The sequence below is a fragment of the Kogia breviceps genome, chromosome 2 (genome assembly GCF_026419965.1).
Source record: "Kogia breviceps isolate mKogBre1 chromosome 2, mKogBre1 haplotype 1, whole genome shotgun sequence".
NCBI classification, from domain to species: Eukaryota; Metazoa; Chordata; class Mammalia; order Artiodactyla; family Physeteridae; genus Kogia; species Kogia breviceps.
The window spans coordinates 167,439,847-167,454,404 of NC_081311.1; the positions used below are offsets into that span (position 1 = coordinate 167,439,847).

The window sequence follows — 14,558 nt, forward strand, 5'->3', positions numbered from 1 at the left end:
GATTACATGTTCATTGTCTCTCTTACTAACCATAAACTCTTTGGAGGAAGAAAGCATGTAAATCTTGTTTTCCACTGTGCCTCTACCACTTACCATAGTGCCTGGTGCAAGGTAGATGCTTAATAACTGCTGGGCCAATGAATGAATGATCACTAATGCCTCCTTCATTTAAAGTATTTGGGGTAATCAGTCAAGCATTCATGAATCCCTGCAATGAACAAGTTATCATCCATGCTGAGCACGGTGGCGGAAACAACCAGCTGCTTAATCTCCAGGAGCTTATTACCTAATTGGGAAAATGAGATACGAACACTGATAAGCCAACAAACTACCAGTAGCAGATTAGAGACTGGTTTCCTGGTGTATTAAGTAGAAAGTAAAGAAGCAATTGGTTGGATCTGCAGATGCTTTTGGAATTGAGAGAAAGCAGGGAAGGGAGGTTTGATGCTGCTTTTTGATGGTAAATGGAGAAGGAGGGAAGATACAAGGACAAACAACCACAGCTGGACAGGAACAGCGTTGCCATCACTGCAGCATGGAAGAGCCTTCTCTGGTCACTTAACAGGTACTCATTGGGCATCTATTCTGTGGTCGGCACCATTCCAGGCCTGGGATACAGTGGTGCCCTCAGGGAGCTTACATTCTAGTGGAGAAAGCAAATAACAGGTGAAGAAGCATCCACGTCAGGTAGGACTGAGTGCCATGAAGAAAATGAAACAGAACTGTTAGGAGAGTGATGGACATGCTCCTTCAGATGGGGTGGTCAGGGAAGAGCTCAGACCCAAGTACCAAGAAGGCACAAGACACGCCAGCATCTGAGAGAAGAGAAGTCGAGGCGGAACGGGTAACATGCACCAAGGCCTAGGACAGAAACGAACGCAGCACATTCAAGAAGCAGGGAGGGCTTCCCTGGTGGCGCAGTGGTTGAGAGTCTGCCTGCCGATGAAGGGGACGCGGGTTCGTGCCCCAGTCCGGGAAGATCCCACATGCCGCGGAGCGGCTGGGCCCGTGAGCCGTGGCCGCTGGGCCTGCGCGTCCGGAGCCTGTGCTCTGCAACGGGAAAGGCCACAACGGTCAAAGGCCCGCGTACCGCAAAAAAAAAAAAAAAAAAAAAAAAGAAAGAAGCAGGGAAAGGCCAGTGTGGCAGAGACGACAACCAAAGGGAGAAAGCGGTGAAGCTGCGCTCGGAGAGGTGGGCCCCAGTTTATTTATCTGTTGAGTGGTTACCTAGACTGGATCACTATTTTCCAATGGAATAATCCTGTGGGCCAGGAGGAAGGGGGAAGGGCATCAAGGTGCTGGGTGGGTGCAACACCCTACACCTCCACGTCAGGGCACAGATTGGACTTGTCCATGCAATTTCCTATGAGGAGACATTTCTGCAGCTAGAATAAGAAAAACATTGGGGCAGGTGGGAGGTCTCTGAAAGCCCACTGCTAGCTCTCCATGAGAAGGAAGAAGTCCATCCAGGACAGGCCCCTGGGGCGGAAGCAGCATGCAGAGTGGGTTTAAGTTTAAACAGCTGTTTATGGTTTTAACACTGAAGCCCCCCAACTTCCGAGGAAGCACAAAGAGGTGTGGGCTATTCACGAGCAAGCTTCAAAGCCAGGATTGGTGGGATGCAAAGTGAGGCACGAGCTAGGAGGCTGGGACACACAGGTGCCCTTGACTTAAAAGGCCACGAAGCAAGGGAGTCACCACCCCCTGCCCTGCTCTCTGGGGCTCCAGGCTGTCTGCTTCCACACAGGGAGAGATTTCAGTTGCTCAGACCTAAATCCTTTCTGCTCATTTCTGCAGCTGGTGCCAAAGAGCATTCCCATTTGGAGCTGTAAGGTGAAACTTTATCTACGGGTGCAAAGCCTTGCCCATCGAGATCGGATGAATTGGTTTTCTTTGTGAATGAGTGGAAGGTAAGGGTTGGGTGTCACTACCATAGTTTGCAGAGACAACAGGAAACTTCTAATGTGAGGGGAGCACTTGTGGCCTGCTTGGGTTGAGACCGCTCCAATCAGGGACAAGAAGCCAGAGGCTGGGAACCAGGCTAATTTGGCCTGTTATCCAGTCCACCTGGGCTCGGCCTCTGGGAATGTGGGGAGGCGGTAAAGCATTGGGGGTAATGGCACGTGCCTCGGTGTCAGACAGCCTTGGTTCCAAGCTGGCTCTGCCTTTTACTGGACAAGCTTCTACAAGTTACTTCACCTCCCTGAGCCTCGGGGTGCCCGTCTTTACGGCTATTGTGAAGATTGAGAGAGAGATGCTTCTTTCATTGATTAGGAACCTCTTAAATTCTTATACGAGACCCTTAGCGCTGGGCCTGATATACTGGAGGCCCTCCATTCTAACAACATATACCAATTCTCAAGCTCAGGAGGATGAGAAATGGAGCGCTCTTTATTTTCCTATTTTTTGAACTTAATTTTTCTGTTGAGTCTCCATTATACAGAATTAGTTGACGTGTAATTGCAGTCAATTTCCAGGCCCCCTCTTTCCCTGAGTTGCAGTTGAATTGCAGGAGGAAACTCTACAACACTTTTCCCTGGCAGCCACCCCTCCAGGCCTCACCATCAGTCCACACAGGCCACTAGTTAACCCTCAGTGCCTTCTGCCGGGCCTGTTCCTCTCGTGTATCTCTCAAGGGACCATTCTGTGCTCCAAGGCATGCAGCTTCTCTGGGGTCTTGCCACCTCTCCTCCAGGGCCCATGAGCTTAGCTGGAATTTGGTCAGGTACCTCCACCCCTGCCCCACATGGGGGCTTGGCCCAAGGAAGAAGATAGAGCAGAGCCTCTCCCCTTCTCATCACTTTCGCTTTAACTCTCTCTCCTGTATCCAGTCTCCACCGCCAGCAGCCACCAAACATTCTTCCAAAACTCTCACTTACAAGCTGAGTCCTTACTCGCTTCTTCCACTGGCCTGGGCTTTGGAGGCTCCTTCCTCTATTTTCTGTCCCGCATCCCTTCTGAGTCATGAGCCCAGAATGAAGCGGCTGCAGCCCGGACAGGGAATTAGTCAAGGGTTAGAGGAAACACAGGTTGTGTGGTAGAGGTGGAATCAGCTAGATTACAAAAATATTATCCAACCACATTCTCATTAAGTGCTTTCAAAAGACCTGGGGGACTTCCCTGGTGGCTCAGTGGTTAAGACTGCATGCTCCCAATGCTGGGGGACCAGGTTCAATCCCTGGTCAAGGAAATAGATCCCACATGCATGCCGCAACTAAGGAGCCTGCATGCCACCACTAAGACCCTGGGCAACCAAATAAATAGATAATAAATAAATAAATATTCAAAAGACATGGGATGAAAGTAAGGGCAGGCAGATGAGGGCTGCTTCTTTCATTGACAGAAGCCCCTAGAGATCCAGAAAGCTTTTGAATTGTAATATCTCAACGTGGAAGCATCTTCCTGTACTATTTTATTCTTTGAGGTCTACACAGGCTCATGTTTTTCTTCTGGGGAGAAAGAAGAACCAAACATGAATGGCCCACTGTAGCTTCCTTTCCTCTGTTGCAACAAAATGGCTGGAGGTGTTTACAGGACACCCAAAGAAAAAGTGAAAGGAAATAAGCAAATGGCAAAGAAGCAGCAAAGAAGCTCCCTCCGTGGCTTTAGAGTGCCAAATCCCCCACTTTTCAAGGGGAGGGAGGGAGGAATTCTAGTGTTCCCCCAGAACCTCCCTGGGTCCTGAGCTGAGGCCACAAGGCTCACCATTGGCCACGCTGCTAGTGGCACATTCAGGGACCACTCCAGGATGGTAGCAACTCCCTCACCTCCCCTTTCTGCCACCTCCTCTTAGGATCCCTGATGATATCAAACTTACTCCCCACAGGAGGTGTCTCAGAGGTGCCAGAATAGAAACCCTTCCTATTCAGCCTTCTTCCCTCAAGGACCCTTCACACTTACATACACAGACACACACACAGACACACACAGACACACACACACACACACACACACACACACACACAGCATCCAAGTCCTTCCCCAATTCGAAGTATTTCAAGAGTACAAAATACTGGGTTGAAAGACTCCACAAAATTAGATAGTGGAGCAAACGTGAAGAATTTAAGTGCCAGGGGCATTTTTTTTTTATAGCTCTCTATTTTATAGCTCTCTCTAAGCTGTATTAGTTTCTGTTGTACAACAAGTGAATCAGCCATACACATACATATATCCCCATATCCCCTCTCTTCTGAGCCTCCCTCCCACCCTCCCTATCCCACCCCTCTAGGTCATCACAAAGCACCGAGCTGATTTCCCTGTGCTATGCTGCTGCTTCCCACTAGCTAACCAAAGCAATCTACAGATTCATTGCAGTCCCTATCAAACTACCAATGACATTCTTCACAGAACTAGAACAAAAAATTTTACAATTCGTATAGAAACACAAAAGACCCCGAATAGCCAAAGCAATCTTGAAAAAGAAAAACAGAGCTGAAGGAATCAGGTTCCCTGACTTCAAACTATACTACAAAGCTACAGTAATCAAGACAGTATGTACTGGCACAAAAACAGAAATATAGATCATTGGTACAGGATAGAAAGCCCAGAGATAAATCCATGCACCTATGGTCACCTAATTTATGATAAAGGAGGCAAGAATATACAATGGAGAAAAGAAAGCCTCTTCCATAAGTGGTGCTGGGAAAACTGGACAGCTACATGTAAAAGAATGAAATTAGAACACTCCCTAACACCATATACAAAAATAAACTCCAAATGGATTAAAGATCTAAATGTAAGACCAGACACTATGAAACTCTTAGAGGAAAACACAGGGGCATCTTTACACAGTGGTGGTTCCTAACTTTAATCACATATAGGAGCACTGTTGCCACAGATGGTTGGTGCATCTTTTACTCTATAAATGTGTGTAAAAGTTGTTTGCCTGTAGGGCACAAAAAAAGAAATAAATGAAACCAGACCTAATATACCCCAGTCCATAACCAAGCAGGCCATGACAGGCATTCCTCTGAGTCACCCATTCAATTCCCATTATATTCTCTTTTCTGTTTCCAATGCAGGTGATCAAGAGGAATGTGGAACCAGAAGTCACCCTGCTGACCTTCCTACGAAAGAACTGGACCCTTTTGATCCAAGTCTTGGCCGTGTCTGTGTTTGCCTTAAAACATAGGCCAGCTACAATTATGAGAACTAGTCAAACCTCTCCATCCCCACACAGCCAGGTCCCGTGGCCCTTGCTCTCTATTTGCTTTTGGCAATGGTTCTAAGGATATTAAGTTAATTGAGCTATTTGGAGAGGATAAAGTTTCCCCAGAGTTTCTTATATCTTGATTTAATAGCCATGAAATAGAAACTAAGCTCTTTCTTTCAGCACTAATTATTCCTTTAAGTGCCTTCCAGATCCCCAAGACGGTGGTTATGTAATAGAGGTTTGTGTTGCACGTACCCTTCCCTGGAAGAAAACCAAATTCTCCAGATTCAGGAAGAGCAAGCATCATAGGAGAAGATTACCTTTCTCTACATCTGTTTTCTCACAACAGATTTTCCCCACCATTCTACATTCTGAAATTTAGATCTTCATAATGGCAAACATATTTTAATTGGTAAATCTAATGGATCTCTCAGAGAAGCCAAAAAATTTTTAAAAAGACAGAAATTACAAGTTTTGTTTAAAAGCCCACAGTTTTTAATTCGTTGTCAACGTTTGAAAATTAGGAAATCTCATTTTTTTTAAAAAAAATAGGAATTTCTCATGAAAAATGGGAAGATAGTCTTTCCTGCCTGGCAGCAGTCTTGCTCAGAGCTGAGTGGGGCCTGTCATCCTCCATCTAAAATGGGGCACAAGCTCTCCAGTCACACCCAGCCCACTCCACTCATTCACACACCTCTCTGATAAGCATTTATGGTTATGACTTAATTTAGATGAGCAAGCCATATGGCTTAAAAATAATAATATTAAAGCCAAAGATTCCAAAGTCTTCTTAGCCAGTCTAGTTAATTACATCCAATCCATAAACTGTGTGGAAATGGGCCACAATCAGGGAGAAGGATGACTAAAGAGAGGAGCGGAGGCTGAGCCTTGGGATTGGACCTGGACCAAGCAGGAGCAGAGGGACACTCCCAGTGGGATATGAAAATAAGGACGGGAATTTTCTCCGAAGGCTCACTGACTTGGTTTCAAATGTAGTACAAATTACTGGGCAAAACTAGCAATACATTAAACTGCTAAAAATAAGTGTTTCTCTTCCAATTACATGATTGGAACCCAGAAGAATACCTATAATGAAATAGGATTTTTCCAAGGGCTTTTACTTCTGTTATCCTAGAATATGCTTATGCTAAGCCTGTGAAGATAAAGTAGGTATTGCCTTTCCCTCTTTACAAGCGAGGAAACAAGCAGGGAGAGGTTCCTATGTCCAGTGTCACAAAGCTAGGAAGATACAGAGTGGCCTTGACTGAGGCCTGAGGGCAGGCGAATGCCTTCTCAGATCTGCACCTCACCCCACAAAGGAGACTTTCCTCGCTAGTGACACCCTAGGAAGGCAGCTCTAACGGAGGCGATGTGTCTGCCTGGGAGTCTTTCCTTGACCATCCTTCCCAGTGCACCTGACAGGAACCAAGTATGCCTGCAGGAGAGGAGGCTGTGGCGCCTGCACCGTGATGGTGTCTAAACGAGACCTCACGTCCCAGGAGATAAGGTACCTGCCCAGATGCCCAGAGGCCAGGCTTGCACTCTCATCTCACAGCCGACGAAGATCTCAAGGACCTTCCAGCCTTGTGATTCTAACCGTCTCTAGGTCTTAGACCCCTCTGAGAAGCTGATATAATCTATGAGCTTTTACAAAAAGTAATAACGTTTTGCACACGATTTCCGGGAGATCGTGGACCTCCCAAGGCCCGTCGATGCATCCCAGGTTAAGAATCCCCAATTAAGGGACCAACCTATTGGTCCAGCAGTTAAGACTCTGTGCTTCCACTGCAAGGGGCACGGGTTTGATCCTTGGGGAACAAAGGGAAGGGAAGATCCTGCATACTGCAGATCCCACATACCGCAGATCCCGCATGTGCACGGTACGGCCAAAAGAAAAAGAAAGAAAGAAAGAAAGAGGGACTTCCCTGGTGGCGCAGTGGTTAAGAATCTGCCTGCCAACGCAGGGGACACGAGTTCGAGCCCTGGTCCAGGAGGATCCCACATGCCGCAGAGCAACAAAGCCCGTGTGCCACAACTACTGAGCTTGCACTCTAGAGCCCGCAAGCTACAACTACTGAGCCTATGTGCCACAACTACTGAAGCCCACATGCCTAGAGCCCGTGCTCCACAACAAGAGAAGCCATCTTTTTTTTTTTTTTTTTTTTTTTTTTCCAGTATGTGGGCCTCTCACTGTTGTGGCCTCTCCCGTTGCGGAGCACAGGCTCCGGACGCGCAGGCCTAGCGGCCATGGCTCACGGGCTTAGTTGCTCCGCGGCATGTGGGATCTTCCCGGACCAGGGCACGAACCCGTGTCTCCTGCATCGGCAGGCGGATTCTCAACCACTGCGCCACCAGGGAAGCCCCAAGAGAAGCCATCTTAATGAGAGGCCTGCGCACGGCAATGAAGAGTAGCCCCCGCTTGCTGCAACTAAAAAGAAAGCCCGCGTGCAGCAACGAAGACCCAATGCAGCCAAAAATAAATAAATAAATAAATAAATTTTCTTTAAAAAAAGAAAGAAACCACAATTTAGGCCAAGCATTCATTTTACAGATGAGGAAACTGATGTCAGAAGGATGAAGTGACTTGCTCAGGTCATGCAACTAGGATGTAGAACAACAACTTGAGCCCACGTTTTCTGGCTCTGACACTAATGCTCTTTCTACTGTTGGGCTGGATCTGGGCCATGATTCCAGCCTTTCATTAAGGGCCAGATTCCAGGACTTGGGCTGCTCCCAAATCCACTGGCCCAAGAAATCAAGAAATGGCCTCAGGACTCAGGCCTTCCAACTCTGCTGAATGACCTTATACAGAGAGTTTAAAATGAACAAGCAAAACAATGATCAAATACGGTTAAAAGACAAAGGTGCGCCTTTTACCTGTTATGGGATCAATGTCCTAATGTTTACTAGTTGACGTCCAACCATATTGCTGATGACACGAGTCCATTCCCACTGAGATCAGACCCAGGTGGGTCTGTTCTAGGCTTGGAAAATGTTTCTGCGGTTCAGGATGCCCGCATTCCCCCTAAGGATCCCAATTCTTATAGATAATACAGAGTCGGCAGAGAGGACTCTAAATTCTTCCTCCCAGTAACTCCTCCAGGTCCCCACCCTCTCGGCTGAGTGACGGGGAGAGGGGGTGGTTTCTGTTGCCCTTCTTGGTTCCCACATTCCCCACAGGGCAGAACTGTGTTTCTCCTTTGGATTTTCCCTGTGCTTCTCATATAAGACACTTCTCTGTCACCGTGTGCCTGGTGCCCATCTGCTCTCTGTGTGGGGCTGCTGTCACCACTGTGAAAGGTGTTGGAAGCATCAAAATGAGGCTTCACCCCGTGCAGGTGAAAGCACATCCTAAATTTCTCATTTCTTAACTCTATCTTTGTAATCAACGCTGTGTTGACTGTGCCTCCTGGGGCTTCTAGGTTGTGGTCCAGTAAGTAGAAGCTTTGGATGCCTATTGATCAAGATAATAATATCTGTGAAGTGCTTTAAAAGAAAGCTAGAAATCCATCTACATTTCATTAGCTGATCATCTTTCTTCTTACTTTTTCTGCTTGAATGATAACAGTATGATCAAAACATTGATTAATGCCAATTAGACTGTGAGGCAGAATAAATATCGCACAAAGAGCATTGTGCATAGAATAAAACACCTCTGAGGATAACAGGGTAAAATTCAGGATTATTCCCTCTGGCGTGGAGTTTTTGTGTGTGTGTGTGTGGTACGCGGGCCTCTCACTGTTGTGGCCTCTCCCGTTGCGGAGCACAGGCTCCGGACGCACAGGTTCAGCGGCCATGGCTCACGGGCCCAGCCGCTCCGCGGCATGTGGGATCTTCCCAGACCGGGGCACAAACCTGTGTCCCCTGCATCGGCAGGCGGACTCTCGACCACTGCACCACCAAGGAAGCCCCTGGCATGGAGTTTTAAGAGTACTGTGACATGCACTGGTATAACCACACCAGTTTCTCTGTCATTGTCACAGGAGTTTGGAGAGTCATAGGTCCAAACCCATTAACACTGCGAGTCCTTCCAGGAAGAAGGAGTCTGGATTTAACCACATAAGAGTCAATTCCAGGAAGGTCAACAAAGGCAAAAGACCCAGCAGAGTTTACTAGAGTCTCTGAGAAGGTCAGAGAGGATGTTCACCCCAAGGCCAATAAGCCCAAATCCTAGAATTATACTACATTCTGAATCCAGAGCAAGGCTTTAATGTGCCCAAGAATCAATCAGCTGGGAGCTTGTTAAAAATGCAGATTATGAGTCAAGAAGTTTGGAGCAGAGGCCTGAGGTTCTGCATTTCCTAAAAGACAGCAGGTGGAACCAACACCGCTGGTCCACGGACTGCACTTTAAATAGCAAGGATCTAGAACACAGACCAAAATCATGGACCTTTGAAAGCAGAGCTCCTTTTGAGCCACACCAGAAGAAGTTAAAGAACGAAGTAACATGAGGTCCATAGTGGAGAGTCTCCAAGTTAATCAGAAAGAGGTGACCCCATGCTCAGAACCAAGCTGGGAAAGAAGTAGGGGTGCTCAAGAAAACTGTTTTTGAAATTACACACGCTTTCCTTATAATTACTGATTTCTGGAGAATTCTTCTCACTCTGGGAATGGAGCTTGCATGCTAATTCCCAATTAGAAGGATCTGGGCATTCGAGCTTGAGAAGTAATCGTAATGCTAGAGCACGGCTTCCAGGTCACCTCCTCCAGAAGGAAAGGGGATGCTGGCCAACTCTTCCCAAGGGGAGGGTGCACTGCTCAGCAAGAGGGTTCCACCATAACAAGAGAGACACAGGATGTGGACCCTGGCAGGAGGAGGTGGCAGCAGGAAGGCAGGGCCTGTGACCATGCCTGTGTCCTTCCAGGAGAGGATTGCCAAGAGCCATGGCACCCAGTGCAGGATCTGCACCCCAGGGATGGTGATGTCCAGGTACACGCTGCTCAGGAGCCACCCGCAGCCTTCAGAGGAGCCTTCAGCCCTGGGGGGAGGTCTGAGTTGAATAAGCCCAATGCCCACCAAAGCCAGGTTGGGGTCATGCATCAGCCTGCTCCTCCCCCACCACAATGCCACCCCGGCCCAGTTCAGGGACCCCTCGGTTGTTTCCAAAGTAGCTGCTTTCACCCCGGAGCAGAGAAGAATGTCAAGGTATATCTGCTTATCAAAGCACTTGCTGCACAGAACTAAAGAGCACGCATGGCCCACACCCACATCTTGACACCCTACTTTTCTACCCAGTGACTTATGTGGCTGCCTTCATTCGAGCTTTCATAACAGAGTACCTCAAACTGGGGGTGTTAAAACAGCAGGAATTCCTTCTCTCGCAGTTCTGGAGGTGAAGAGTCTGAAATCTGGGCTCTAGAAGAGGACTCTTCCTTACCTCTTCCTAGCTTGTGGTGGAGGACAGCAGTCCTGGAGTTCCTTGACTTAGAGATCCATCACTCCCGTCTCTGCCTCCCTCTTCTCACGACCTTCTCCCCTGTGTGTCTGTGTCCCAGTTTCCCTCTTCTTACAATCCAGTCACTGGATTAAGGCCTACCCTAATCCAGTAGGACCTCGTCTGATTACATCTGCATCACTGCAGATTTCCAAATAAGGTCACATTCACAGGTTCCAGAGGTTAGAACGTCAACGTATCTTCGGGGGGGGGGGGCACACGATTCAACCCATAACACAGCCCCTCATGTATCGAAGCGATCCTTTAAAATTTGCAATGGGTTTAAGTTACTAAAGAGTTCATGGGAATTCCTTGGCGGTCCAGTGGTTAGGACTCTGCATTCATTGCTGAGGGTCTGGGTTCAATCCCTGGTTGGGCAACTAAGATCCCACAAGAGGCGCAGCGCAGCCAAATAAATAAATAAAGAGGAGTTCATAAACATATCCCTTTTGCAGGATCAATAAAGCTCACGTTCAAGTGTCAACAATCCCTAAACCAGACATCTGTTACACAACAGATATACAAATCCTTAGATTGAGGCCTGAAGGGTGAACACCACACACTCTCCTAATCTGCCAGTTGCCGGTGGACTTCCTTTACTCTCTCTGCTCCATTGCAGAAAATCAGATCAAATCACCTAAAACCCTGCCTTCCTTAGGTCCTTCCACTATCTGAGGTCCTTCAGCAGCTCCTTACCCCTCATGTGGCCATGCCTACCCTCCTTCACCCGGCATTCAGAGAAGTCCAAAAGCTGGCCTCCCAAACTCATTCTTCCTCCTCAGCTACATGAGTCCCTGCTGGCCAGTCTCCTCTCAACCCTCAATCCTCCGCAGTTTTCCACTTCTGCACCTCTGCTTTTGCTGCGCTGTGAACCTCGAATGCCCCTCCCCCGCTCTCCACCAATCCCTTGCTTTCCCATCCTTCAACCCAAGCTTCTTTGTGAAGTCTCCCCCGATGAACTCGATTCCACACTGACCCTCCTCCATCCCACCCTCCCCCATGCCTTCATCCTTGGAAACCTGAGTTTCTTACACTTTACCATGCAATAGAATGACCCGCAGACCTCTTAAATGCAGATTCCTCCACCGGGACCCAGACCTTCCGATTTAAGAGAACTGGAGAAAGGCCAGAGATCTGCATTTTAAACAAATAGCAGAAATTCTGATGCAGTGACCTAAAATCCACTGAGGGGCACTACTAACAACCTGTCTGAGGCATTACACTTCACTCATATGGTGCCTTAGAAACGGCCACATTTTCTTGTTTGGGGATCGCATGCATCTTACATAGTATCTGAAATATAGTTGCTGTCAAGAGATACATGTTGAATGAATGAATAATTTAATAGATGGATGCAACTGAGCTCACCAGATAGACTATCATCTTCTTTAGAACAGAGAATAAAACTGGAATTGAGGTGGTGGGAAGGATAATTATCTAAGGAGAATGGGGACCTGGCTGGCTCTGGAGAGCGGGACACACCTGCTGGTCCATTTCCAGGACCTCATCCACTATAGCCACAGACTAGTGGCTATTTAAATATTCTCAAAAACAAAACAAAACACCTGTGTTTGTTTCAATTTTCTAAAGAAAAAGAAATTAAAAATCAGTAAAAATAAAGAATACTGATAACTTTTCTTCTTCTCTGATTAGGTAATCTATGCCACTGCACTGGGTATCGGCCAATTCTTGCAAGTGGAGGGACCTTTTGTTTGGTGAGTAGGGGACTATGGGAGCAACCTACAGAGCAAGAATGACAGTGACAGCTCGTCCAGGCTGGGAGCACATGAGGTGAGTTTTTTAGACCATCTAAATAGACCATAAGGAAGACCAATTGAGTTAGCTCCAGCTAACTCATGGGAGCTTGAGCTCTCTGTTGAGAGAAGGGTGAACGTTACACCACCTTTGATGCTCTACATCACACCACTGGGAGGCTAGGTGGTCTGGCCAGCCAGCCAGACATCTTCCATGGCTAGTTCAGCAAGGCCTCGGGACAGGACATGTAGGAGGGCTCAAGGAAGCCCAAGGAGACAAGCAAAGACACGGAGTTTGCTTTGGGGAGACAAGGTTAGTTCCAAGAATCCAGACCAGCTGGGAAAGTGTGAGCAGATAAAGAAGCCAAAACTCTAGAGTGGAATCCAAAATTCACCCCAAGTACCAGAGTGCAGGGAGTTTCCCCCACCAAAGAATGATATCGCACTAGGCTGCTGTGAAAATCAAATGAGAAATTGCAGGCTCATAACAAAGCCTTCCTTGGCACTTAGTAAGAACTCAACAAATAGTTACTACTGTATTGAGGATGCTGTCCACACTATGCATAGTGTTTGCCAGGGAAACCAGACAAGTACATCTGATCACCCTCTACAGAGGGCAGGGTGGATGTAGGCAGTACTGCCCTTAGACTGAAGCAAGGGGGGATTCCAAACTTTGGAGAGCCCCTCGCTGGTCCTCCTCCAGCCAATCTCAGGAGGCCACGGGGCCAAAGTGACTTGTTTGCCTCGAGCCTTCACCCTTTTCTAGACTGTGCTCCAGATACATTCTTGACCCCATTCCCAGGCACAAGTCGCTTCCCCAAGTCCATCTTCCTCGGGAAGATCATAACAGCCAGCATGTACACCCTGAGGCCAAAGACGAGCTGTTTGGGGAGAGAGTAGACAGAGCTTGGACATGCAGGCTAGCTCACGAGTGTGTGAGGCCCTTCACGGTACAGAACAGAGCCAGGGTGGGGAGGGAAGGGCAGCAGGCCACAGGCCGGGGGCCTCCATTTGTATTCTTGCCTCAACTCCACAAATAGTGGATGAGGTCCTGGAAATGGACCAGCAGGTGTGTTCCACTCTCCGGAGCCAACCAGGTCCCCAGTGAGTGTCCCATCTTCTACTGCCACGTGGGGGAGACAGCAGGTGACAAGCTGAGAAAATGACTATCTTGTAAACCCATCAAATTGCTGGTGTAATTAGGAAAACATTGTGAAATACAAATAAAGGAAGTTAAAGGCAACCTCTCTCTCTCTGGAATGTGGATATTATCCACCTTTCCAGGCACAGACTCTGGGGATAAAAGCAAAAATACAGTCAGAGACCCACCCTGCAGCCAGCTGGCCCCGGGGATCTTAAAGGGTGAAAGGAACCTAACCCTGGTGGGAATTCCCAAGGCTCCTATCTACTAGGCAAGAGAAGACTGGCTTCTTCTGTTATCACTCACTCATGGTCCATTGTGAGAGCACTCAGAGTTTTGAGTGAGAGAGGAAGCGCTACTGGCTTCGCTCAGCTGGTTTTGCTTCTTGGACAGAGAAGAAGCCGTCTCTGCACAACTGCCAGCCTGAGACATTTGTGCAGACAGAGAACTGAAGTATCTGGAAGAAAGTATTTTACTAGAGACTTAGGAGAGACTATTTGAGGAAGAAGGTACAAGAGGTAAACTTGGAGAAAATGGGAAATGAAAGAACCAGCAAATGGAAACCTGCTTTAAAATTCATTGATTGTCCATTCATTCCCAGTCAGTCCCATGCAGATCGCAAATGTCGGGGAGATCTGGTTCCAAAATGGTTTCCTTTTTTCTTGTCTTTCTTTTTTTTTCTCTTTTTAAGGTCCCTTTATAAATGATAATACTCAATGTTGTTGAGTCTTGTATATACTAGAGAATGGATAAACTGTTATTGCTGTGAAAAGCATCTTATCAATTGATTCTACAACTAGGAATTCATCTAAGAAAAAATTCAGAGATGTACACAAAGCTGTACATGTAATGAACAGAAATGTTCATTATGTTATTTGTAGTTACAAAATGTAAAAAAAAACCCACCATCAATAGCAGATTTTACAACTATATTATGGAATAGCCAGAAGATGGACTATTATGCAATCAACAAAATTATATTTTAAAGGCTTTTTAATGATAGGCAAATAAATGAACAAAAAGTCAAAGTAAAAAGTATATTGTACTATAACTATAGTACAAATATATATTACATA

At 47.1% G+C, this 14,558-nt stretch overlaps 1 pseudogene; it reads left to right on the forward strand.

Moving 5' to 3' along the window:
- Positions 1–736: 736 nt before the first annotated feature.
- LOC131750424 (aldehyde oxidase 2-like) overlaps positions 737–14,558 on the forward strand; it is a 61,124-nt pseudogene continuing 47,302 nt past the window's right edge.